The sequence below is a fragment of the Heterocephalus glaber genome, unplaced genomic scaffold, assembly GCF_053883595.1.
Source record: "Heterocephalus glaber isolate CG9 unplaced genomic scaffold, H.glaber_assembly_v1.0 deba00001610, whole genome shotgun sequence".
Classification (NCBI taxonomy): Eukaryota; Metazoa; Chordata; class Mammalia; order Rodentia; family Bathyergidae; genus Heterocephalus; species Heterocephalus glaber.
This window is the reverse complement of record NW_028258381.1, coordinates 25,051,991-25,076,312: the sequence shown is the minus strand read 5'-3', so window position 1 is coordinate 25,076,312 and position 24,322 is coordinate 25,051,991. Positions and strand designations below refer to the sequence as shown.

At 40.3% G+C, this 24,322-nt stretch overlaps 1 pseudogene; it reads left to right on the top strand.

Annotated features, from left to right (window-relative positions):
* Positions 1–11,169: 11,169 nt before the first annotated feature.
* On the top strand, positions 11,170–13,728 carry LOC101723305 (ubiquitin carboxyl-terminal hydrolase 25 pseudogene; annotated as a pseudogene).
* Positions 13,729–24,322: the final 10,594 nt, after the last annotated feature.

Below are 24,322 nucleotides of genomic sequence, written 5' to 3'. Positions count from 1 at the left end.
AAAAAGAGACACGTTTTCAAAGTACATGGGGGGCTGGGAGGTCAATGCCAGAGTGGGCAAAGACAAAGACACTCTGAGCTAGCCACTATTTATTGGTGCACACAATAATCAGAGGGAGCATAGAGTGACTCAGAGGGTGGTGGTAATCCTATGTTAATGAGGATATTAGGTTCATAAGGGTTTTATGTTGATGAGGACAGTGAGATGGGCAAAGCATTCTTATAATAGTAAGTGGGATGAGATACCAAGCTAATAAGCAATTTGTCCTTCCCCTGGATTAAATCTTTCTCTTTTTTTATTACTACTTTGTTTTCAAAGAACAAGGATGTTTTCAACTGATGTAATCTTGCCCTTGAGCATCACAACATCATGGGACCATTGAGACCTCAGCTGTGACCAGAGGTACATGGAGTTATGTTTCCACATGCCATAGCTGGTCCACACAGAAAGGAGACATTAGGCCTCAGACAGCCCTGACCATAATTTAACTATGAAATGATTTTCCCCCAAAATTATATAGCATGGCTCTCAACAAAACAGTCTCCCCAGACTTGAAGGGGTGTATTGGGTCTATCAGACTTATGGGAATTTTTTTCTTATACCCGGCCATGGATATTTTACATAGCCATTTCCAAAGCCTGTGTTTGTCTCCTCGGGGACAATTTCCCTAGTTTACAAAGATTACCCTTAATTTGACTTACAGTTGGGGTGGGGGGACTGGCCAAATAGAATCTCATAAAGGGAAATACCCAGTTTGTTTGGTGAGGATGCACTACACTGGATTCAGAGAAGGAACATGGGTAGGACTTGATCCCATCTCAAGTGGGTTTCTTTCATATTTTTATGAGCAGTTGATAGATTATCCAGTTCATGTGTTCTACCTTTCCTGAGCTCTGTGGCCAGTAAGCCATATGAAGCTTCCATTTTATCTTTAACATCTGTGTGAGCTTCTGGACTATCTCATCTACAGGTGCTGGTCCATTGCCTGACCCTATGGTCAGGAGAGTCCAAATCTTGGGATGATATCTCATACCAGTGCCTTGGTAACTTCTCGTGCCTTTTCTCTTTGGGTGGAGTAGGCCTCAACCCATATAGAGAAGGTGCAGACAAGCACCAACATATATCAATACCCACCAACTTCAAGCAATTCAGTAAAGTCCACAGGAAAGTTTTCACATGGGGTAGCTCCTGTTTCCTGGATACCTGGGGGCTGGGTGGGTCCTTGCCTTGGGATGTTTTAGACACAGATTAAGCGTTGCTCACAAACAGCCCGAGTGATGGCAGTGAACCATGGCACACGGAAATGATAGCCTAGTAGTGTTTTCAATGCTGTCTTTCCCATGTGAGACCCCGATGGAATTATTTTTTGAACCTGGGGCTCAGCATTTTGAGGATGGCTAGCCTCCTATCAGCAAACTTCTACCATCCCCCCTTTACATACTTTCCAGCTTTTCTGGTAAACTAGGCTTTTTTACTTGGAGAGTAATTTGGGATCTCTGGAAGAGGAGGCTCTGGGATGAAGGGCATCGCTAGGGTCATTCTTTTGGGTTGGGGAGCTGTCATAGCAGCCTGTTTTGTTTTTCTGTCTGCTTTTTGGTTCTCTCTGGCTTCTAATGTTCCAGTCCATTGGTGCCCCCTGAAGTGTATAACAGCTACCTTCTTTGGGGCCCACATTGCATCTAGTAGCTATAAAATTTCTTTTTTGTACTTTAGCCTTCTTTCTCTCTATATAGCCCCATGTACAAGTTATGTAGGAAAAGCATATTTGGAGTCAGTATAGATGTTAGCTTTTTTGTCTTTTGCTAGTAAAAGAGCCCTTGTCAAGGCTATTAACTCTGCTTTTTGGGCTGAGGTTCTTGGTGAGCAGAGGCTGGGTCTCTACCACAGAGTCCAATGTCACCATTGCCTATTCTGTACATTGGACTCCTTCCAGCACAAAACTATTTCTAGCTGTGAAATATTCAAAATCTGGGTCTCTGGGAGGATGATCTGTGAGATCCTCCCAGCTCAAGAATAGTTCATCCATGATTTCCACACAATGATGAAGGAGGGCTTCTAGTTTTACTGGTAGGAAGGCAACTGGATTATGCATTTTTACTGTCTCTAGAGTTATGTGAGTATTTTCACATAGGAGCCCTTGATACTGGGTCATCCTCGGGTTTGATAACCAGTGGTGCCCTCTCTGGCCCATCGAGGTTATAACTGAGTGTAGTACTCGAATGGTCAGTTGTTGTCCCAAGGTTAGCTTGTCAGCTTCCTGCATCAGCAGGGTAGTGCCAGCTACTGCCCTGAAGTAAGGAGACCATCCTAGGGCCAAAGAGTCTTAACTGTTTTGTCAGGTATGTCACTAGGTGATGCCAGGACTCCAAGACTCAGGTTAAGACTCCTATGGCCATTCCTTTCCATTCATGGACATATAGGAAGAAAGGCTTATATATATGAGGTGGTCTTAAGACTGGTGCCTGAGTGAAAGCTTCTTTGATCTGTTTAAATCCTCCTTCGTGGTCAGCTTCCCCCCTTTGCAGCTTCATATAGGGACTTAGCCATAAGTGAGAAATTTAGGATCCATATATGGCAGAATCCCACTGCCCCCCGAAATTCTCTTATTTGGTACTAGGTGGTTGGGCTTGAGAGGGCATGACAGCCTGCTTTCACTCTGTGCCTAATGAGATGCCCCCTGGGTCTCTATGAAGCCTAAGTTTTTTTACCTCTAGTTGGCAAATTTGTGCCTTTTTCTTGGATACCTTATATCCAGCCTTCTAAAGCAAATGAAGGAAGTTGTTGGTTCCCTGATAACAGTCCCCTTGGGTTGAGGTGGCCAGAGGGAAGTCATCTACATACTGCAGCAGAGGGCAATTGTCCCCTGGTGCGATGAAAGCTTTGAGATTTGTGGCTAGTACTTCTCCAAATATTGTAGGAGAGTTTTTGAACCTCTGGGGAAGCCTAGTCCAGGTTAATTGTTCTTTTGTGCCCATGACAGGATCCTCCCATTGAAATGCAAAGATGGGCTGCCTGACTGACACAAGGCGCAAACAGAAAAAGGCATCCTTTAAATCTAAGCAGGTACACCAGGCAGCACTTGCTAGAATAAGTCCCATTAGTATGTACAGATTTGGCACTGTTGGGCAAATTGTCTCAGTAGCTTGATTTATAGCAAGTAGGTCCTGTACTGGTCTGTATTCATTTGTCCCTGGCTTACATACTGGCAAGAGTGGGGTATTCCAGGATGACTGGGATCTAGCCAGGATTACATGTTCTAAGAGCCATTTTAAATGTCCTTGAATACCTTGTATGGCTTCCCGGGGGAGGAGGTATTGGTGAACTTGAGCTGGAGTTGCTTCTGGCTTTAGATCTAGTATCACTGATGTTTAATTTACAGCTAGCCCAGGTGGGTTGTCTTCAGCCCACACACTAGAATCTCATGTGCCATCCATGTAGCTCATCTATCTTTGGCTTTTGTGACTTATCTGAATACAGTCTCTATTCTTCTACCTGTGGGACAGTAAGAGTTGACACCATGACTCTTGGTCAAGCCAGGTTTATAGTCATATCTCCCTGTGGCCTGAAGATAATTTGAGCCTATAGCTTTTGTCTTTTTTTTTGGTACTGGGGATTGAACTCGGGTCCTTGCGCTTGTGCAGCAGGTGGCTAAACCACTGAGCTAAATCCCCAGCCCCAAGCCTATAGCTTTTGGATAAGTCTCTCACTAACAAGAGAACTGGGAAGTTTGGCAGATACAGGAACTCATGTTGGACTTCTCATTCCCCTATAACAAATCTTTTAGGTCAGCAAAACAGTCTCTTCTCTGGAATCCCAGTGGCTCCTACAAGAGTCACATTTTTCTTGGATAATGGCCCAATAGGTTATATCACCATTGAGTGCTTGGCTCCACTGTCTACCATAAAGTTTATCAATTGGTTCCCCACATTTATTGTGACCATGAGCACCTGGGGGCCTAAGAAAATGGAGTCCAGTCTGGCCTAATCCTCTTAACCTTTAGTTCCTGCCAGTCCAATAAGGCTGGCATCTGGCTCCTCCTGGGAGCAATAGCCTTTAGCAGGTAACCTCCTAGTTTTGGAATTTTCATCATTTTTGTCATTATTTTCTGGGCATTCATCTTTCCAGTGACCAGACTTTTTACACATGCACTTTGATCTCAAACTAGCTTTTGCCCATGGGCAGATCCAAGCTTGGCTTGGCCCTTGTGCTTCCCACATCTGGGCCTTTACCCCTTAGTGATTTTTGTCTTTTTTTAAATGAGCACTGCCAACAGATCTACTTTCTTTTTGAGCCTCTGATCAGCCTCTCACTCTGCCTCCTGGTCTTGGTTAATATATATCTGATGGCCTCCTCCAAGAGCTGGGTTGCATTCATACCATCAAAACCCTCCAGCTTTTGTAGTTTGTGCCTGATGTCTCCCTAAGCTTGCCCTACAAACGTAGCATTTACCATGCATTGATTCTCAGGGATAAGTGGGATATAGAGCCAGAAGACTTTACAAAGTCTCTCATAAAACTGGTTGGGACTTTTAATCCACTTTTTTTTTTTTTGAGTATTTTTGAGATTTTTCCCATATGTGTTACCTTTTTCTCACCTCCTTGAGACCTTGTATGAGGGTCTCCTGGTACTTCAGCAAGTTTTCCAATTGCTCTGCATTTTTTGGATCCCCAACTGGGGTCAGCCTCTGGGAATTGACCCTGAGCATATGCTTGTACATTTAACACACCCGCTGGGGCATTATTTTCTAACCAGCAGATGGCTGCTTGGGTCACTCTCTATTGCTCCTCAGTATTAAATAGCAACAGGAGGAGATGTTTGCAATCAGGCCAGGTTAGATTATGCATCTGGAAGATGGACTATGTCAAATCCACGAGGGCTTGGAGCTTTCTCAGATAGGAAGGAGTAGTGTCCAATTTAGGAGGTTAGTGGTTGAGAAGTGCTGGTAGTTAAAACTCTGTTGTCCCCCTCAAATTTGGCATTCCATATCATAATAGATGGGTCCCCTAGTTTCTTGGAAAGACATCTGTAAAACCCTAGTTTGGCCTGATCAAAGGTGGCTTGATTGACTGTCTGGGCTTTTCCTACTTTTTCTTTGAGGCACCGACTCCAGTTTCCCTCCTCAGGCTGGCAATGGGGAGGTAAATTAGAGCATAAAGGGAGGGACCTCTGCCTCTTCTAGTGGCTTTTGGAGAACAGGGTTTTTTTTCTGTCCCTCTCTCTTTCTTTTGCTGCTGAGGCTCTTAGTAAGGCTAATCCTCTCTTTTACTTCAGGCATGGCTCAGGCTGCCAGTGTCTTATAATATGCCTCCAAGCAGGGGTGTAGCCAGGCTGGTCCAGTCTGGACTATATTTAACCAGGAATCAATGTAAGGAAACTGATCTGGGTGTCCCGGTCATCATCTATCCCAGGTTATCACCTTATGTACATGTCCAATCATACCCCTGTCAGTCTTCCCCTCAGCCAGCCACCCAACATCAAAGGCAGGTCAATCGATTTCATGAAGAGTTTTCAACCTCTGGGAGAGGGGGCCAGTTTTACTCCATAGCCCTCAGTATAGCCTCTTTTAAAGTTTTTTCAACTTAAATTCTAATGAGGTGTGTTTTGATGCTTTTCCTCCCATATCTACTCTGTTGTGATGCAAATCACTCTCTCAAGCACTTTCACTTCAGGCCAATTAGATCATTCCCTTCGTGGGAATATTAGAAAGAACAACCTGAGCTCCACCAAACCAACAAGCAAACACACCTATCTTTGATACACTGCTTTCTAAGCTTTCCCTTGACATACATAAGCTTTGCAGTCTTGTCATTATCTCTCTTTTTATCTTTCTAACAGGACAAAACTTTTGTCATATGCAATCCTCTCATATCAAAAGTATATCTCTTATACTTATAGCCTTTAAAATATTTTTCTATATCTCACTATAAATCTACAACAAACTTGGCTACAGCTGCTTGGATTTTAAAATGTCCTTTTCTCCCCTTTTTTCCTTTGTTCTCAGATTGTTACATTTTAAATTTGACTGGCTACCAACAGACTTTTAAGTAACCTGAGTCAGCGTTCTTATCATAAACCAACAAACAGCAAAGAAAAAGGCAAGTTGACCCTGTACTTACAATTCAAGCATTCACAATGCACAAGAAGTTCTTTAAGCACACCAGTTAACTCAAATTGGAAACCAAAAGTACATTTATCAATTAACTAGAATTTGTAATTTGATTCTTTCTATGAACGCTCTTTATGCCCAGCAGGACTTGGTTGCAGCTTTTCCACTTTGGCCATTCAACCCAAGGCTGGAGCTACTCCAGCTCTTAGACGGCTGCAGGCAGCACCAGGTTGGTGACACTGAGCAAGTGCTGGCCGTGGAGCTCCCTAAGCCAGAAGCATCCCTCACACTGTCTCGCTCCACGCTTGCTAGTGTTTTCTTCCCCCACACACTCCATTTATTTATATATACTCATGTGTCTCTTTTTTTTCCAAATTTTTTTCCAATCAGGGAGTGTTAGTTTCACCAGACTCCCCTTGAGTCTGACTATTCAGCACACCCCTTTGTGAGTCACTCTTGCTAAAGGCTTCTCCTGCTCCTTTTGGAGATATAGGTTTTGTCTGACTCAATTCACGTCAGATTGCTTGGTACACCTCAGGAGGTGATCAGCATCCCCTTCCATCCTAATGGGAAGGGTTTTCTCCTAGGCCCGAAACCCTTACTGTGGTCCTCTAAACCAAAAGTATATTTCATTTGCTCCTCTTGGGGTTGTAGGTTTCCTTTGACTCAATCCACATCAGATTTCTTGGTATACCCCAGGAGGTGATCAGCCTACCCTTCTGGTCCTATAGTGTGCTGTTGTTCCAAAATTGTCCTGAATCCCAACAAGTTCCGTTGGGCTGGCAGGGTGGGGGGATGCCTCTGGGCTGCAGGAGGCCTGATTTCTTCTCTGATCTGAAGTCTCATCTGGTGATGCCAGAGGTCTCAGGATTCCCACAGCTCAGGCCCCTCTTGGGCCTGCAGCCAAAGGAGACAGCAATTCTGACATTTCTAGTCCTTTCATGGTTGCCAGGAATGTTGCAGAATCCAAGAGAAAACAGAGCAATAGGAAACAGGAGGACTTTATTAGGTACACTTTGCCTCAATTGGACTTCTGTCCAAAAGACTGAGTGCCAAACAAAGAAATTTTCTAGCTCTTATACATTTTCTGAAGGGGTGGCTGCAGAAAGACAGTTATTCACTCAGTGACAGTTTTACAGCTTAGCCTTGTGAACCAGATATCAGGAGTTTTAGGATGTCATAAAGCCTTGTTTATAGGAACACAGTTGTCAACCTTGTCTGCATCTTTTGAGAGCATATAGTTCCTCAGAGGTTATAAGACTTCATTTACAGCAATATGACTGTCTACCTCATCAATACCAAGGAGTGGATGAGCTGGGGAGCATGGATCCTGAGTGAGGTGCTGCTGGGAAAGACTGCTTTCATCTAGGAAAACTGATTTTCTTTTAAGTTCTGCTTTACTACCAATACCAACACCTGAGCCTCTTGGAAAGCTAGTTTGTTTGTTTATTTGTTTGTTTTATTCAACTAACTGTTTAAAAAGGAACAGGATGCCTTCACTTGTAACACAAGGATAGGTGATACACAACATTGGATGATATAGATCTATTTGGTGTTTTAGGGGAGCCTCTGGGGACCATTGGTGAGGCCACTACAGGCCTTCCAAGTGCAGTCAGTGCCTTCTTTGCTAAAAAGGACTATAAATTTATAAGAAATGATTGTCCCTCTTCTGCCATAATTTTATTCTTCTGCATGAACTTTCAAACAAGTGATATCTTGAATATTCTCTTCTGCTATTAGTGTTTGAAAGGCAGAGCCCCACCTGACTGGGACCACAGATAGAGAAAATCTTTTCCCCTCAGCCGTAAAGATTCCAGAGCTATGACACTAGGCAGAGATAATGATCAACTGGACCCAGTCCACCAGCTAATCCTTGAAAACTAGCCTCCTGCCTTTGTGAGTGGGCCACTCTGAAGCCCATAACACAGTGTGCCCCAGCCACCTAGACTAGAGTCCTATCATGTCCCCAGCCTTTAGAACCAATTTACTGTGAGGTATTAACAATACAAAGTGAAAGAAAGACACAGAAACAAGACTTAAACAGATAGCAGGGAACTGGGATGGGCCACGCAGAACATGTGTCCAGGAAGACAAGCAACCAGGTCCATCAGTATTTATTGATTATACAGGCCTGTGTAAGAATAAGGTAGAGGGACTCATGTGGCATCCAGTGATCTCAGCTGACACAGGCAAAGCTTGTAGTGAGGAAGATCAGACATACTTGCAGAAGGAGTGGAACTGATGAAAGGTAGGTCGAGTTTTAACTAAGAAGCTACTGAAATGGGATGGAATGTGGATTGGAATCCTGCAGTCCTCAGCTGCAGTATTATCTCACTAGGAGCCCTGGAGTTTCATAGATCAAGATTTAGATCTCCATGACAGCTGTTGGCATGGAAGCTGTACTAGCCCACAGCACCATCATGACATGCTCCTGTGAGTCACATAGGCTTCAGTCCAGCTCCAAGCACATTACCACCAATTATAAGGGGAAAATGCTTGCTTCCTATTACAGCCTGCTGTGATTTTGGTCATAGTGATCTGCCACAGTCTTTCTTGGCTTCCCTTTAGCTTTCCAATTGAAGCCTTTTTTCTGTAAATTTGTGCTTCAGTTTTAGAAATGGAATTCTATGAAAGCAAGGATCCACTTGACACTGAGTCATTGAGACATTGTGACACATATTTCTACTCTGAGAAGAAGGTAGGAAGTCTTCTCCTGGCTCTACATTCTTGGAAGTCTCTAATCCACTCTGCTCCATTTTGTTCACCAGGAGGAATTTTTCAAGTTGTCAAGATTGCTTGTTTGTTTTTGCTAGGGATTCAACCCTGTATTTTTTAATTAGTAATTTTTTTTTTTTACAAAACAGTAATCATTTATATTTTTAAAAAGAAAAAATATTAACATTTGGAAGTTTTCCCTTGTAGGAGGAGAAGTTAATAAGAAAAACAGAGCTGGCTCCTACACAGTCAGCAAGTCAAGTATGGACAGCTAAGCAATCTGGGATGTGATGTTTTCACACAGCATTTAATAATAAAAATTCCATTTTTTCTCTTGTTTTGTGTTTTCTGGTTTTGTTTTTTTTTTTTGAAAGGGGAGAAGGGCAGGGAAGAGAAAACCAGAGAAAAGGGCCAAAAATCATTATCTACAATATTTAAAAATGGATAGCCATAGTTCTTGTCAAGCCATATGAATTCTGGATATTTTTTTCCAGTTTTCAACAACAATAAAGATTTTTTTCAAAATCTGTGGCCATCAGAATGCTCATCTTCCAGACAAAATACCCTCCTTCCTCTTCTGCCTTCACTCCTCACTTTTCATAAGAGGATTAAAAGGTGCATTTTGTTTTTGCAAACAATAAAAGCTAACAGTAAGAGAGCACTACTGATACTTGTGTTACAGTTGAATGGGCCCAAAATAGTCCAGGTTCTTTGTATAGAATGGAAAGAATTGCAAGCATACACCATGTAGTGTAGTGTCCAGACATGGACTGCAAGCCACTGCTCTGCTGGGAAATGCAGCTCCCGGTGATTGTAAACTCAGCGTCAGTAAAAAATTAAAGAAGCCATATTTGTAGTGGCACAGTTTGTAATAGCTAAGTCTTGGAAACAGCCCAAATGCCCATTAACTGGTGACTGGATAAAGAAGATATGTTTTTTCCATAATATGGAGTAATACTCATGATAAACTAGAGACATTTATAGCTAAATGGATGCACATTGAGCCCATACTCTTAAGTGAAATAAATAGGACACACATGTGTAAATAACAAACGTTTCTCTGGTGTGAGACACTAAAAGTGTGAATGAGGACCAAAATGTATAATAGATAATGTAAAATAGAAAGACAAGGACCAATGGTTAGGGGAAGTGGGGGGTGGGGAGTGAAAGAAAGGAAAACAGGGAAAGAAAAAATATGAGAAAAAAAAGAATAAATGGAAACAAAAATTTTGTAAATAAGGAGGGGCAGAGGGGTGGAAGAGGAATGGGGAGAAAACAAGAACCAAGATGTATCATGTACAGGTACAAATTCCCGATGATGAATGTGAGCATAATGTATACCTAAAATGTACCAATAAACTCAATGGAAAAAAAAATTAAAGAAGCCAAGTTTAAACTAAGAGAAGACAATTTATTTGAAGGTGGATAAAAGGGGCAAAAGAGATGATAGATAGCTACTTAATGAGTAGGGAGCATTGAAAAGCAAAATACTCATGGATTCTCATCTGTGGCTCCTTTTTATTGAGATCCTTGTCCCAAGTAGGCTTCTGGAATCTTATTGGCTCCATGGCTGTCTTTGTTTTTCCCCTTGGATTTCTTCCAGTCATATGATCTTTCCTGTTGTTTGGTGGAGGCTAGGATTATGGGTGAGGGGGCTTAGGGACAAGTAGTTTAGGGTTAAGTATTAAGTTAAGGGGCTTATGTTGATCACTCTACTTGCAGAGGGGAGGAGGAGTTCCAGAGGGAGAAAGACAGCACCATTTCCGTCTGCTCCCTGAATCCCTCACTCTCTTACCCATAGGGGCCCAGGAGCTGCCAGGCAAGGAGCACTCCAAGCACGTCACTGGTCCTGGCTTGCTCGTGTCCTCCTGCATCCCGTTGCCTGCCCGGGGCACTGTCCTCCACAGCCGCCTGGGCCCCTTGACTAAACTAGGAGCAGAAGCACCAGCAGACATTTTTGAATCAACTGAGAGAAATTACTGGGATTAATGACACTCAGATACTGCAGCAAGCTTTGAAGGATAGTAATGGAAACGTGGAATTAGCGGTGGCTTTTCTTACTGCAAAAAACGTCAAGACCCCTCAACAGGAGGAGACAACTTATTACCAAACAGCCCTTCCTGGAAATGATAGATATTATTGGTGTAGGAAGCCAAGCAAATACAAAGTTCTTGAAGCCAGCAGAGCAGAAAATAAAGCATATTTGAAGAGAACACCCACAGAAGTTTGGAGGGATTTTTGAAGTCCTCGAGATAGAAAAAGGCAGGACAAAGCTCCAGCTGGGCTAAAGAATGTTGGCAATACTTGTTATTCAGTCATTATTCAATCTTTTGGAATTTAGAAGATTAGCTCCGAATTACAAGCCTTCTTCAAATGCTCAAGATTTACCTCGAAACCAAAAGGAACATCGGAATTTGCCTTTTATGTGTCAGCTGAGGTATCTATTTGCACTTCTCTTTGGTATGGAAAGGAAATGTTGATTCATCTGGAGCAGTTGAAATTTTTAAGAATTCTTTCAAATCATATGACTCTCACTCAGCTGCAAGATATGAGTTTACACACAAACTATGAGATTGGTTAGAAGATGCCTTCTAAATGAAAACTGAGGAGGAGACTGATGAAGAAAAGCCAAAGAAACCTGTGGTGGTAGAATTGTTCTGTGGAAGGTTCCTGGCCATGGGAGTGCTTGAAGGTGAAAACACTGAAATGTTTGGTCAGTATCCACTGCAGGTCAAAGGATTCAAAGATCTACATGAGGGCCTAGGAGCTGCAATGACTGAAGGAGAAATTGAATCTTTACATTCAGGTAATTCAGGAAAATCAGGCCAAGAGCTTTGGTTTACTGACCAATGCTTTAACCACCTGTGTTAACATTTGAATTGTCGAGATTTGAATTTAACCAGGCATTAGGAAGACCAGAAAAAATTCACAGCAAATAGAATTTCCCCAAGTTTTATAGCTGGACTAGTATATACACAGAAACAGAGAAATAAGAATTAAGAGAAGAGAGATAAAGAGATTTAAAGATTACCTCACAGCATTGCAACAAAGACTAGAAAGATATTTAAATTATGGTTCAGGTCCCAAACAATTCCCATTGGTAGATGTTCTACAGTATGCAATGGAATTTGCTTCAAGTAAACCTGTTTGCACTTGTCCCATTGATGATATTGATGTTAGCTCCCAACCTAGCGATGCCATGCCATCACAGACTTTACCAAGCGTGACAGAACAGGGAGCTCCTTCTTCAGAACTGCCTAACCCATCAGCTGCTTCTGTTGCTGCCATTTCATTGAGGTCTATAATACACAAACTATTCACTCAGTCTTGGATACTGCCAAATTTGCTCCTGTGTCCCACACCAAGGTGCATAATAGAAGAAGAACTTTAGGTACTGGAAAGCTGTTTACATCACTGGAGGATAAAAACAGAAAATGACACAAGGAAATGACATAAGAAAACGACACAGGAAAGCATATTCAGAATCCATGGAACAATTGAACTAATGTACTCTGACAAATCCATGATCCTTATTGCTTACATGCTGTTTTAGTTCATGAAGGCCAAGAGAATGCTGGACACTATTGGGCGTACATTTTTGATCATCGTGAAACCACGTGGATGAAGTACGATAGTATTGCTGTGACAAAATCATCATAGGAAGAGCTAGTGAGGGACTCTTTTGGTGACTATAGAAATGCCAGTGCTTATTGTTCAGTGTATATAAATGATAAGTCACAATTCTTAATACAACAGAAATTTGATAATGAAACTGGGTAGGCCCTTATTGGAATAGAAACATTGCCACCAGATTTGAGAGATTTGTTGAGGAAGGCAACTAGCAATTTGAAAAAGAATAAGAAGAATGGGATGAGCAGCTTGCTTACCCAGAAAGCTTTGCAAGAAAAGCTTTTAGCATCTCAGAAGTTAAGAGAGACTGAGTCTTCTGTGACTACATCACAAGCAGGAGAACCAGAATAGCTAGAACAATCATCAAGAAGTGATTTCTCAAATCACTTGAAAGAAGAAACTATTTGAATAATTACCAAAGCCTCACATGAGCATGAAAAGTCCTGAGACATTTTGCAGTCAGCAATTAAACTGGAGTCTTCAAAGTTGGTTAAGTTGGCCCAAGAAGACACTCCCCCGAAACAGATTATCACTTACATCATGTAGTGGTCTACTTTATCCCAAACCAGGCCCCAAAGAAAATCATTGAGAAAACATTCCTAGAACAATTTGGAGATAGAAATTTGAGTTTTTATGAAAGGCGTCACAACATAAGGAAAGTTGCTCAAGCCAAACTGGAAATGATAAAATAGCAAGAAATAAACTCAGAGGAAAATGAGGAGTGGTATCAGGATTACAAGAAGTTCAGGGAAACAATTATGAATGTCATAATTGGACTAGAAAATTTTCAAAGAGAAAGTTATATAGATTCCTTGCTGTTCCTTATCTGAGTGTATCAGAATGACAAAGAACTCTTGTCCAAAGGCCCATACAGAGGACATGATGAAGAGTTGACATCATATTATAGAAGAGAATGTTTTATAAAATTGAATGAACAAGCTACAGAACTCTGAATCTGGAGAAGATAGAGAAGTAAACACTGGTTTGATTATTATGAATGAGTTTATTGTTCTGTTTTTGCCCCTATTACTGGTGGATGAAATGGAAGAGAAAGATATACTTGCTGTAGAAGATGTGAGAAATTGATGGTGCTTCTAGATAGGACAAGAAATAAAATAAATTTCCAAGAAAAACTGACAGATTTTCTGTCAAAACTGCTTGACTGTTCTACAGAGATTAAAGGTTTCGATGGGCCACCAAAATTACCTTCATATGAACTCTGTGAGCGATTTGCCTGAATCATGGGATCATGTCGTCTCTCAGTTGAACTCCGCTGATGGAAGATAAACTGCACACATTTTCCCTAAACACTGTACAAACTTTTAAAGCTCTTGACCTTTGCCTTCCTGTCACAGGGTTTGCTTGTTGCAGCTATAGTTTTTAAAAAATTTTAATAACTGCAGAAGACAATGACTATACAGACTTTAGCTAGACTTCAAACAATAAAGCTGAGAATCGCATGCCACTTAGACTTTGTTTAAACCAGAACTGATGTATAATTATAAATCTGATTGATTTTATTATGGCAAAATTATGCTTTTGCCACCTTTCTGGTACAGTATTACTTTGCTTTTATCTTTCCTTTACCAACAGCTTTCATTCAGTCTAGAATCTTCCATGACTATAGTCATTTAAGTGTTCAGCACTGTGTATTATACATAATATTTGGTAGCTTATAAATGAAATTAAAGAATAAAGTTTTACTTATGGCCACCTGTGTGTCTGTAAGCAAGTATATTGTATATTAGTGTTATCTTTTTAGTTATGATATGCAAGTGAATTTTGTCTTGGGACAAAGATTGGGTAATGAATAGATAAATACTTTTTTTTTTCTGTAATGGTAGCATATTGGAATTTTACTAAGTGTTTAACATTCAAATATAGCAGGGCCAGGATGTAGCTCAGTGGTGCTGCTCCTGCCTGGCAAGTGCAAGGTCCTGAGTTCAATTCCCAGTATTGGAAAAAAAAATCTATATTTTTTATTAAATTGTTCAATGTAGTATGGCATCTAAACCTGTTTTGAAGTCAGTCAGGTTTTCATTGAAGTGGGTGATTGATTTTTACCTCAAATTACATGGGTTTTTTTCTTTTTTGTGTTTTTACAAGTAATATAGCAAAGTGATTATTTCAAGTGAAACATGAAAAAAGTACTTGAATAAGGGTTATTTGTGAAACAAAACAAAATATATATACATACACAAGTTCTTCATAATGGAGGACAACGTTTTGCATTATATAATCATTCTATTTTTGTAAATTGTATACCATTTTAATTGAAAATGTTCTTCACTAATCAGTGCTATGAAATGAAGGTGATATTGTTTAACTAGAAGTTATGAGTATATTTCTTTCTTTTTTTTTTTGGTACCAGGGATTGAACTCAGGACCTTGTATTTGCAAGGGAAGTGGCAGAACTACTGAGCTAAATCCCTGGCCCAGTTATGAGTATATTAAATGCTTTGGTTTACATTAATTTTTCAAAAGGGAAAAACCTAAAAGACATTTTATGGATGGAACTGTTGTTTAAGATTAATGAAGTGAAGGGCTGGGGATTTAGCTCAGTGGTGCCATGCCTGCCTTGCAAATGCAAGGTCCTGAGTTCGATCTCTGATACTGCCAAAAAAAAAAGGATTAATGAAATATTATTGTGAATGAAAATCAAAATGAATCCTTTAAAGATACTCATGTTATAACAACCTATTTTTGAATTTATAAAAATTTCTTTATAAATAAAGAGAATGCAGGAGAGATGGTGATACTTGGAAGAAGGGACTCCATGAGTTTTCCATTTTTATAGGGGTTTTCTTTGCACAAGGACAGGCCCAAGTTGTTACCTTTAATTTTTTACTGGCTTGGAAAACCAGAAGACAGAGTTGGTACAGCAGGAAGAGCTAGAAAGTAGAGTGTGTGTGTGTGTGTGTGTGTGTGCGCGTGCGTGTGTGTGTTCAACAAAGGAAATCCCAGAAAGGAAAGAAGTCAGAGAGAAGAAAGTTCTGCATATAAACTGCCCCTATTTCTGGCTGACACATGAGACAACACGTCCAACAGACTTTTGGATCATCTAACCCTAAAAAACTGAAGAGAGATTTTAGCAGGTACCCACCACAGGTGAGAATGGCAGAATGAGAATGACAAATAAATCTATATTTATGGCTGGAGCTTTCAATGCTCCCATCTAGGAAAGTAACAGAAGGATTTGACCAAAAAAATTAGTAACAATGTAAGCAATCTGAGGTACATTATAAATCCCTTTAATCTAAATGATTTCTCCCCCTGCCCCAGTATGGGGGATTGAACTCAGGGCCTTCACACTGAACTACATCATCCCAGCCCTTTTAATTTTTTATTGAGATAAGAATTTGCCAAGTTGTCCAGGTGAGACTTAAACTTGTAATTTTTCTGCATATACCTCCCAAGTCCTGAGATTACAAATATGTGCCACTGTGCATGGCTCCTAACTGATATTTTATAGAGCACCGCACACAACTGTAGACTACACATTCTTTACTAATGTATGTGATTTGATCACCAAGAAAAAATATATGCCAGGCTCTGAAACAAGTCTCAGTGCACTTTTAAAAATTAAGGTCATACAGAGTACATTCTCTAACAATGGGCAACTTTGCAAATCAAACATAAAAACATAAGAAATAAATCAGAAATAAATAAATAAATAAGAGAAAACATATGAAAAAACTCAGATAAGGTTAATTTATACTTCACTTATATTGAAAAAGAATAAAGGTATAAATATGATCCATGTTTCCACCTTAGAAAGTTGGGAGGAGAGCAAAAAACAAAACAAAACAAACAAAAAAAAACAACCAAAGAAAGTAGTAGGAAGGAAATAAGAAAGTCAAAAGCAGAAAACAGTGAAATAGAAAACATTTATAAAGCCAAAGGTGGGATCTTTGGAATATCAACATTTATAAACTGCTAATGAAGCAGGTCAAGAATTTGAGAAAAACAAATTAACAATATCAAGAATGAAAGAAAAGCTATTATTAGAGACCCTCCCCATATCTACACTTCTGAAAATAGGATGACCTTTCTAAAATGTCCTGAGATGAAATAATAGGCTGGACTTTTATGCCCCTATATCAGTCATTGGATGTCAGCCACTCCAGAAAAGGGTCATGGATGAGATAGCTCTCTTCAACCGGCCCAATTCCTGAAGCAGCTCTTCAGCGAGCGCAGTAGTGAGCTCTTCACGCCCCACTGTGTGTCACACCAACAACTGTCCACTTATGAGAAAAAGAGAACATGTTTGGCTGGTTAGACTGAGGATGTATCAAGTTGCTCCACAAAAGAACAAGGAAGTAATAAATTACATAAAACTATCTGGAAGGCTTTCTAAAGTTAGGGTTTCTGTGTTGAAAGTGAAGAACATTACCAGCCAAGGAAATATTGTGTGACAAAGCACAGAATTATGAAAAAAGCAGGTGATTTCTAAAATTATATCAACTTTATGTGGGGTTCCAAGTATGCTGTAGTTTTTAAACTTTTTACTCTGAAATAACTGTAGATTCACAGGAAATTTGAAAAAAAATGTAGAGTGGTCCTGTGTGCCCTCTGCCCAGTATTCTCCAGTTGTAATAGCTTGCGTAACTATCCTAAAATATCAAAGCCAGGAGATTGCCTTTGGAACAAGACACAGAACCTACTTAGATTTTACCGGTTTTATGCACATTTGTGTATGTATATGGGCAGTTCTATGCAATTTTTCACTTGCTTACACTCAGCCACCATGCCAGTCAAAATACAGAACAATGTCATTACAAGGATTTCTGACACTACCCTTTTTATTGCCACAATCAATTCTTGTCTTTCTTGTCCCTAACCCACTTTTTAACCCCTGGAAACTGCAAATCTGCTCCTTGTCTTTTCAGTTAAAATATAACTTTCATCACAGCCACTATTACTTCATGAGACACTTACTAACATCTTTACCTTAGACTTTTAAAGTATCTCGTAAACTCCTTAATTTAGTAGTCAGATTCTCCACAACACTTCCTACTAAGGCTGTTATAAACTTATTCTTTAAACTCCAATTCTCCATTTCATCATTCTTTCTACCTATGCAGGTGATAGTGTCAAATGCTTTACAAACCAATAGTGATCATCAGATGTGAGTGGTTTTATCTACCTATGAAATCTTTGCTTTTTAAACTGCCAGAATTTGTTCATTGATCATTTCCTCCACTCATAGAACACAAATATTCTCACTCATCTCTATTTTTTGTAGACACTTCCTCTGTAAGCATTTCTTCCTCCTCTAAGAGTGTTACCCTGTCCCCCCCTTAAAGAGTTCTTTTCTTTCTTTCCTTCTTTCTTTCTTTCTCTCTCGCTTTCTCTTTGTTTTCTTTCTTTTTCTTTTTTCTGAGCTTGTAACCCATTAAAAATGAACATCAATTAAGTATCCATGTCAGACTTAGTTCATAGCCACAAAGGCATCTTATCCTTTCAAAGGACCTGAAGCTCATACTAAGAGTTTGACTGCTACCAGGGCACACCAGTTTGGCCCTATTGGTTGCCACACATTAAAATACTTCTGTACACTAGATAAAGAGCCAATAAGAGCCATAAGACCTTGTGTGTTTCACTTAGCAACAACAACCTTAGGTAAAACCAGCCCCAACTACTGACACTCACTAGATATCCCCATCACCTGACACTACAGACTGCTTCTGTTATAATATTTTTAGTATAACTCCCTCTTATAGCACTAAATCTAATAAAATGTGACAAGATGCTATCTTGGTGACTTTAAAAAGTGTTATAAAAACACAGAGAGTGGAGTACTCCTTGACCACATCAGATGGGATGGAGGTCAGCAAGATCATCTATCTAGGGAGAGCATCTATCTAGGAGAAGTTTACAGAATATATTAGTACTTCACAGCTTGTGTAAATAACATAGTAATAAATACCAATTATCAAGTGCTTGCCTTGTCATAGGCTCTGTACCAAATGTCTTTTTACAAACATTTATAATTATTCCTCCCAAACTACAAGTTATATAATTACAATTCCATTTAACACATGTCCAGGCAATTCATACTGGTACGGATGAACCAGTTATTCAAAACCATTATTTTTGTTTAGTCAGTGTTTGTTCTGATCCATTAACTACCTGGGCTTTACTGGTTCCTAAATATTGTGAATATCTTTCCTAGGGTTAAAAAAACTAAGGCTAAGAAGAAATTAGCTGCACAAAATCATACAATAAACACCAGAACTGGCGTTTCGGGCCAAGACTAAGAGTAACTAACATTCATGCTCTCAACCACTCTTTCAAGCATATTTCAAGTATGAAAACAACTTTAGGGAAATTTTTCATATATGTTTCCCTCTTTTTATTTTCTGGGAAAATGACAGCAGTACCATATTTTTCGATTTCCCCATAAATTCAAAAGAGGAAATAGGCACCCAAACCAAGTAAACAAGAACCCCACTCAAAACATTAACAATCTAGGTGAAAAGTTATTCTCATAAACTCTGAAATATAAATAGCCAGAAATCAAGAGTAAAAAAACTATGCAGGAAGGAGTGGAGAAAATAAAGAAAGACTTCAATAGCCTTGACAGTGAAAAAAGCTCTTGTATTACCATCAAAACTCAGAAATGCTCCCAAGGCCAATGTGAAAACAACAGGCAAAACTGGACGGAGCTTCGCAGACTACAAGTCCCAAGTAAAAGCAGAAAGAGTGGAATAGTTTGAGCTCCATGGGCTCTCAATTCTGGCAGCCAAAATGTGCTTAGAGCTAAGAAAAGGTCCACATTAAGAAGAAACTGCTAGAAGTAGAATCCTAATTGAGCAGGACAGGAACAGAAAGAGCAAAGGAAACAAAGTTAGTCCTAAAGAAAGAAGAAACACTATGAAAACAACAGAAGAGGGAGCTCTAGAACTGTGAGGTGAGGCCAGCTCTCCTTGCCCTACTTCCTCACTAGTACAGAAATATTCCTCTCAGGAACTGGGGATGGGAGGAGTTTCAATGGTAGAGTTCATAGTTAGCATGGGTAAAGCCTGTGACAGTTAATCTAAATTGTCAACTTGATGAGATTATGAGACTCCTGGAGTGGTGATTGGATCACTGGGTGCTGTATTCATCAGTGGATTAATCTGTGGATGTTTATAGATGAATGTGCTGTCAGAAGGTGGGGGCCACTACAGCTGGGTTGCCTGGGGTGGGAGCTGATCTCTTGCTGGTGTTTTTCCTCTGTGCTCTGCTTCCTTGTTGCCACGAAGTGGGCAGATTTCCTCTACCATGGCCTTCCACCATGATGTTTCTGTCTCAAAGCCAGCCAACGTCTGAGTCCCTAAGCCAAATTCAACTTCTTCTCCTTTGAGTTATGAGTGTCAGGTATTTTGTCCCAACAAAGGGATTGCTGACCAGCGGCTCAGCAGTTTGTACACCAGCCTGGGTATGCACTGCAGTTTGGGTATGGTTTGGATATGGTTTGACCTCCAAGGGTTCATGTGCTGGCAACTGGTGTATCAGTGATGAAGTGGTCAAACCTGAAGAGTTGCAGTCTAGTGGAAGGTAATTAGGTCATGGGGGCATCACCCTCGTGGAGAGATTAACACTGTCTCACAGAGGTGGGCCAGCTTTCATGAGTCTGGATTGGCCTCCACAAGAATAGTCATCACAAGTGAGCCTAGCCCCTCCTCTGAATCATTCAGTTGCATGTGCTCCCATCATTGTTATACCACCCATCCTGAGACCCTCATCAGAGCCAAACAGATCCCTACACCATGCTCTGGAATCTGCAGAGCAATGAGCTAAGCAAATTGCTTAATAAACTAGCCAGCCTCAGGAATTTTGTTATATCAGCACAAAAAAAACTAAGACACCAAGTCTCTTTGAAGAAACAACTGATTCCAGATACGGGATGGGAAACATGAAAAGCGTACCTAGGATGTTTTCTTATATTTGAAAGTAAGATAGCTATCAGACACTACTAGAGTCACGATAAATGACTCAGACATTAATTTGACCTGAGACAAAATTTAACATCAAAAAAACATGCCACACACTTGTAAACCCAGTACACCAGAGACTAAAATAGAAAGATTGGGAACTCAAGGCCAGCAAAGTGGGTAGGCACAGTGGTACACACCTATAATCCCAACTATGAGGAAAGCAGAGGCAGAAGGATTGTAAATTTGAGGGGAGCCCAGGCAATTTAGCAAGGCCCTGTCTCAAAATAAAATTTTAAAACAAGGTGAGCGGGATGGTTGGGATGTAGCTCAGTGGTGAAATTCTTGCTTAGCATACACGAGACCCTTGGCTCAATCCCTAGTACTGCAGAATACTAATACTTATAAAAATAAGAATTATTATTATTATAACTGCTTGGTCCAAAATGCATTAAATATATGGAAATCTATGAGTTCTTAGTGATTTCTAATGAAAACAAATTCTCAGATCTCTTCTGGTAGTTGTTAGGGCACTAATACAGCACTCGAAAAATAATTACATAAGGAATAAATAAGCATTCACTTGCTTTTTTATGCATACTGTATTTCAGGGTAAACAAATAATAGAGCAGCTAATTTTGGTGGAAAATTCTTATGAGTAGAATTCCCAGTAATAAACACAAGGAGAATGCTGGATTCAGGAAGCCATGAACAAGGTACATAAGCGTATAGGTTTAGAGCTTTGGAGAGCAATCTAGCTTGCAGTTATGTATTCAGAAGTCCTTCTGGATATCGCGCATGATGATGGCCTTGGGAATGTGTGAGAATCCAGGAAGGGAGCAAACAAGAGGCAAGGGTGCACCTGGCCATGTTGTCAACATGAAGTGGTAGAAAAGAAGAACAACTCGGGGGAGCTAAGCTGAATAGCCAGAGATGTATGAGGAGAAACATAGAGAAACAGATTAGTGACGCAGAAGCCTAGAGAATTTCTAAAAGTGTGAAAGAAGGGGAAGATGGAGAGAAAGAGCTATAAAATACAGTGACTACTCTGATGGCAGTACAAGGTTCAGAAGTGTGAGGCTTGTGAAGGCCATGCTGGCAAGAGGAATCTTCAGTTAACAGAAATAGAAGCTTGATTTCAATATATTAAGAAATAAATCGAAGAGCAAAAATGTTGCTAGTAAAAATGGAGGTGTTCTGAGAGTCATGTAGATTCCATGAGAATTTCAAAGATTTCAGCAAGTCTATAGCAGAAAGGGGGGGGGGTGTTTCTGTAGAAGTTCTGTTACCTGTCCCCTTCCCCTCAGACCTTGACAGTGTTGAGAACACAGGGTTGTTTGTTTGGTTTTTTTTAAATATTGTTGCCTCACCACATCCTAATTAGGGGTTAACAAACTGTGACCAGAACACCAAATCCAGCCCACACTTGTTTTTATAAATAAATTTTATCTGATCACCATCATGCCTATTTGCTTGCCTATTGTGTAGGTCACATTCCCCCTACAAGGGCAGAACTGAGCAGCTTTGATAGAGCATATATGGCCCAGAGAGCTGATAACATTTCCTGTCTGGCCACTCTCTGTTGTAGGATGTTGCCTTCTTGCACATAGTCAAAAGAGCATGTTACTCAGTTTGCTGGGTCTACATGCCAGCCAAAAGGAAGGGAAAATGAGTAGGTGAGGGAACACTTGTTCTGTAGGAGAATGCCATGGAAACTGTGTGACTCCCTTCCATTTGCATACTTCCAATTAGAACTTATTCCCGTCATCACACTCTGCTGCAAAGGAGACTGGGCAATGTGATCTACTTGGGCTGCATGTGCTCGGCTAAAATCTGGAAGGCCAAAAGCAAGAGAGTGGACACAGGAGTTGATGAGCAGTTTTCTACCACTTAAACTATGCTATTTGATAACAAACCGTAGATTACTGAGTGGGCATTTACTCCAAACACTTAAAAAGAGGTGGACACAATCTAGTTTTCCAAGGTAAGTAATAAGAGATGGATAAATTTCCATAGATGGCTTAATTAAAATGTAAGGTTTAAGTTCAGAAAGCCAAAGATTAAGGATAAGAGTTGAATATAGAAAGTCATGAAGAAGGTAGCACATTCCCATGTCTTGAGGTGTTGGAACTAAGGTGCTCCAGCACAAATGGGGTGGTGGGTGGGAATGGTGGACTAATAATGGCCCTAATGACTATGCACTTTGTCATGCTATTGGAAAAGCAGAACTGGGCCAAGGGACATTTGCCACTTCCTAGTCTGGCAGGAAGGTGGAGGACACAGCTGAGCATGTGAAGCAGAGAGAAGAGCAGCTTTGGAAGAATGCCAGTAACATCTGCCCCTGAAGTTGACTCTCCTCCTTTCTCCCTCTTTCTTCTTCTCTTTCTTCCTCCCTCTCTTTCTTTCTTCCTCCCTTTCTTCCTCTCTTCCTTTGTTCCTCCCCCCCCCTTCCTTTTTTGAGACAAGTACTGGAGATGTAGCCCAGGCTGACCTGGAACTCTCAATGATGCTCCTGCCTCAGCCTCCCAAGTGATGGCATTACAGATATGTACCACCTCACCCAGGCAATCGACATTCTTAGTAGTGCCAAAAAGGGAGCCTAAGTAGTGACCTGGGGGGAGCTAGGGGCTGCAGGCAGGCAGCTAACATTGGTTTCTTTTTTTTTTTTTAATAACTTTATTATCACACACACACACACACTTACAGAAATTAAAACCATTCAAAGAAGAACAATGCAAGGGGAAAAAAACCACAATAATATTCAAATACAGTAGAATTCAACCAAAACAAAACTGAAAAGCACTTAAACATTTTTCCGTATAATTTAAAAAAACATCTCAAGCACCAACAAGACACCAGAGGATGTGATTTATTTCAGAAAGGTCCCCAAAACCAACATTGAACAAATAGTGGTCTGGAAAAAAACTCCAATTAGCTAGCAGACTCCACATAAGCCAAGCTTCTCCCTAATTTAAATTTAGATACAGTCATATGAAATGTGATGGAAACACAATCTGAGAAATATGTTATAAGGCAATTTCATCCGTGTGTATCCTTAATTACACTCTCAGTTTCTCACACTAGAGAAACTATTCGGTATTTACACATACATGTCCTGTTTATTTCACTTAAGAGGATGGCCTCGATATGCATCCATTTAGCTATAAATGACTCTAGTTTCTGGTTCTTTATGGCTGAGTAGTACTCCATTTTATAAAAAAAAAAACCACATCTTTATCCAGTCTCCAGTTGATGGGTACTTGGGCTGCTTCCAAGCTTTAGCTATTACAAACTGTGTGGCTATAAACATGGGTGGACATATATCACTGTGGTATGATTCCTTTAATTCTTTGGGGAAGATACCCAGTAGGGGAATAGCTGGGTCAAATGGGACCTCTAGTCCTAGTCCTCTGAGGTATCTCCATACGGATTTCCACAGTGGTTGCACCAGTCTGAACTCCCACCAACAATGGAGAAGGGTTCCTTTCTTCCCCCATCCCCACCAGCATTTGTTATTGGTTGATTTCTTGATAGCAACCATTCTTTGTGGGGTGAGTTGGAATCTCAGTGTTGTTTTCATCTGTGTCTCTCAAATGACCAGCGATGTTGAACATTTTTTCATATATTTATTTGCTGTTTTCACTTCTTTGTCTGAGAAATGTTTGTTCATTTCAGATGCCCATTTTTGAATTGGGTCTTTGAATTTGGGGGGCCTATTTTTTTTCAGTTCTTTATATATTTGAGATAGTAGTCCTTTGTCTAAGGTACAGTTGCTGAAAATTTTTTCCTACATTGTAGGCTGTCTCTTAGCTCTGTTAGTAGTTTCTCTTGCAGTGCAGAACCTTTTTAATAAGATGAGATCCCAGTTGTGGATTCTTTGTGCAAGTTCCCATGCCACTGAGGTTCTGTTCATAAAGTCTTTTCTTATACCAATGTCTTCAAGAGTTCTACC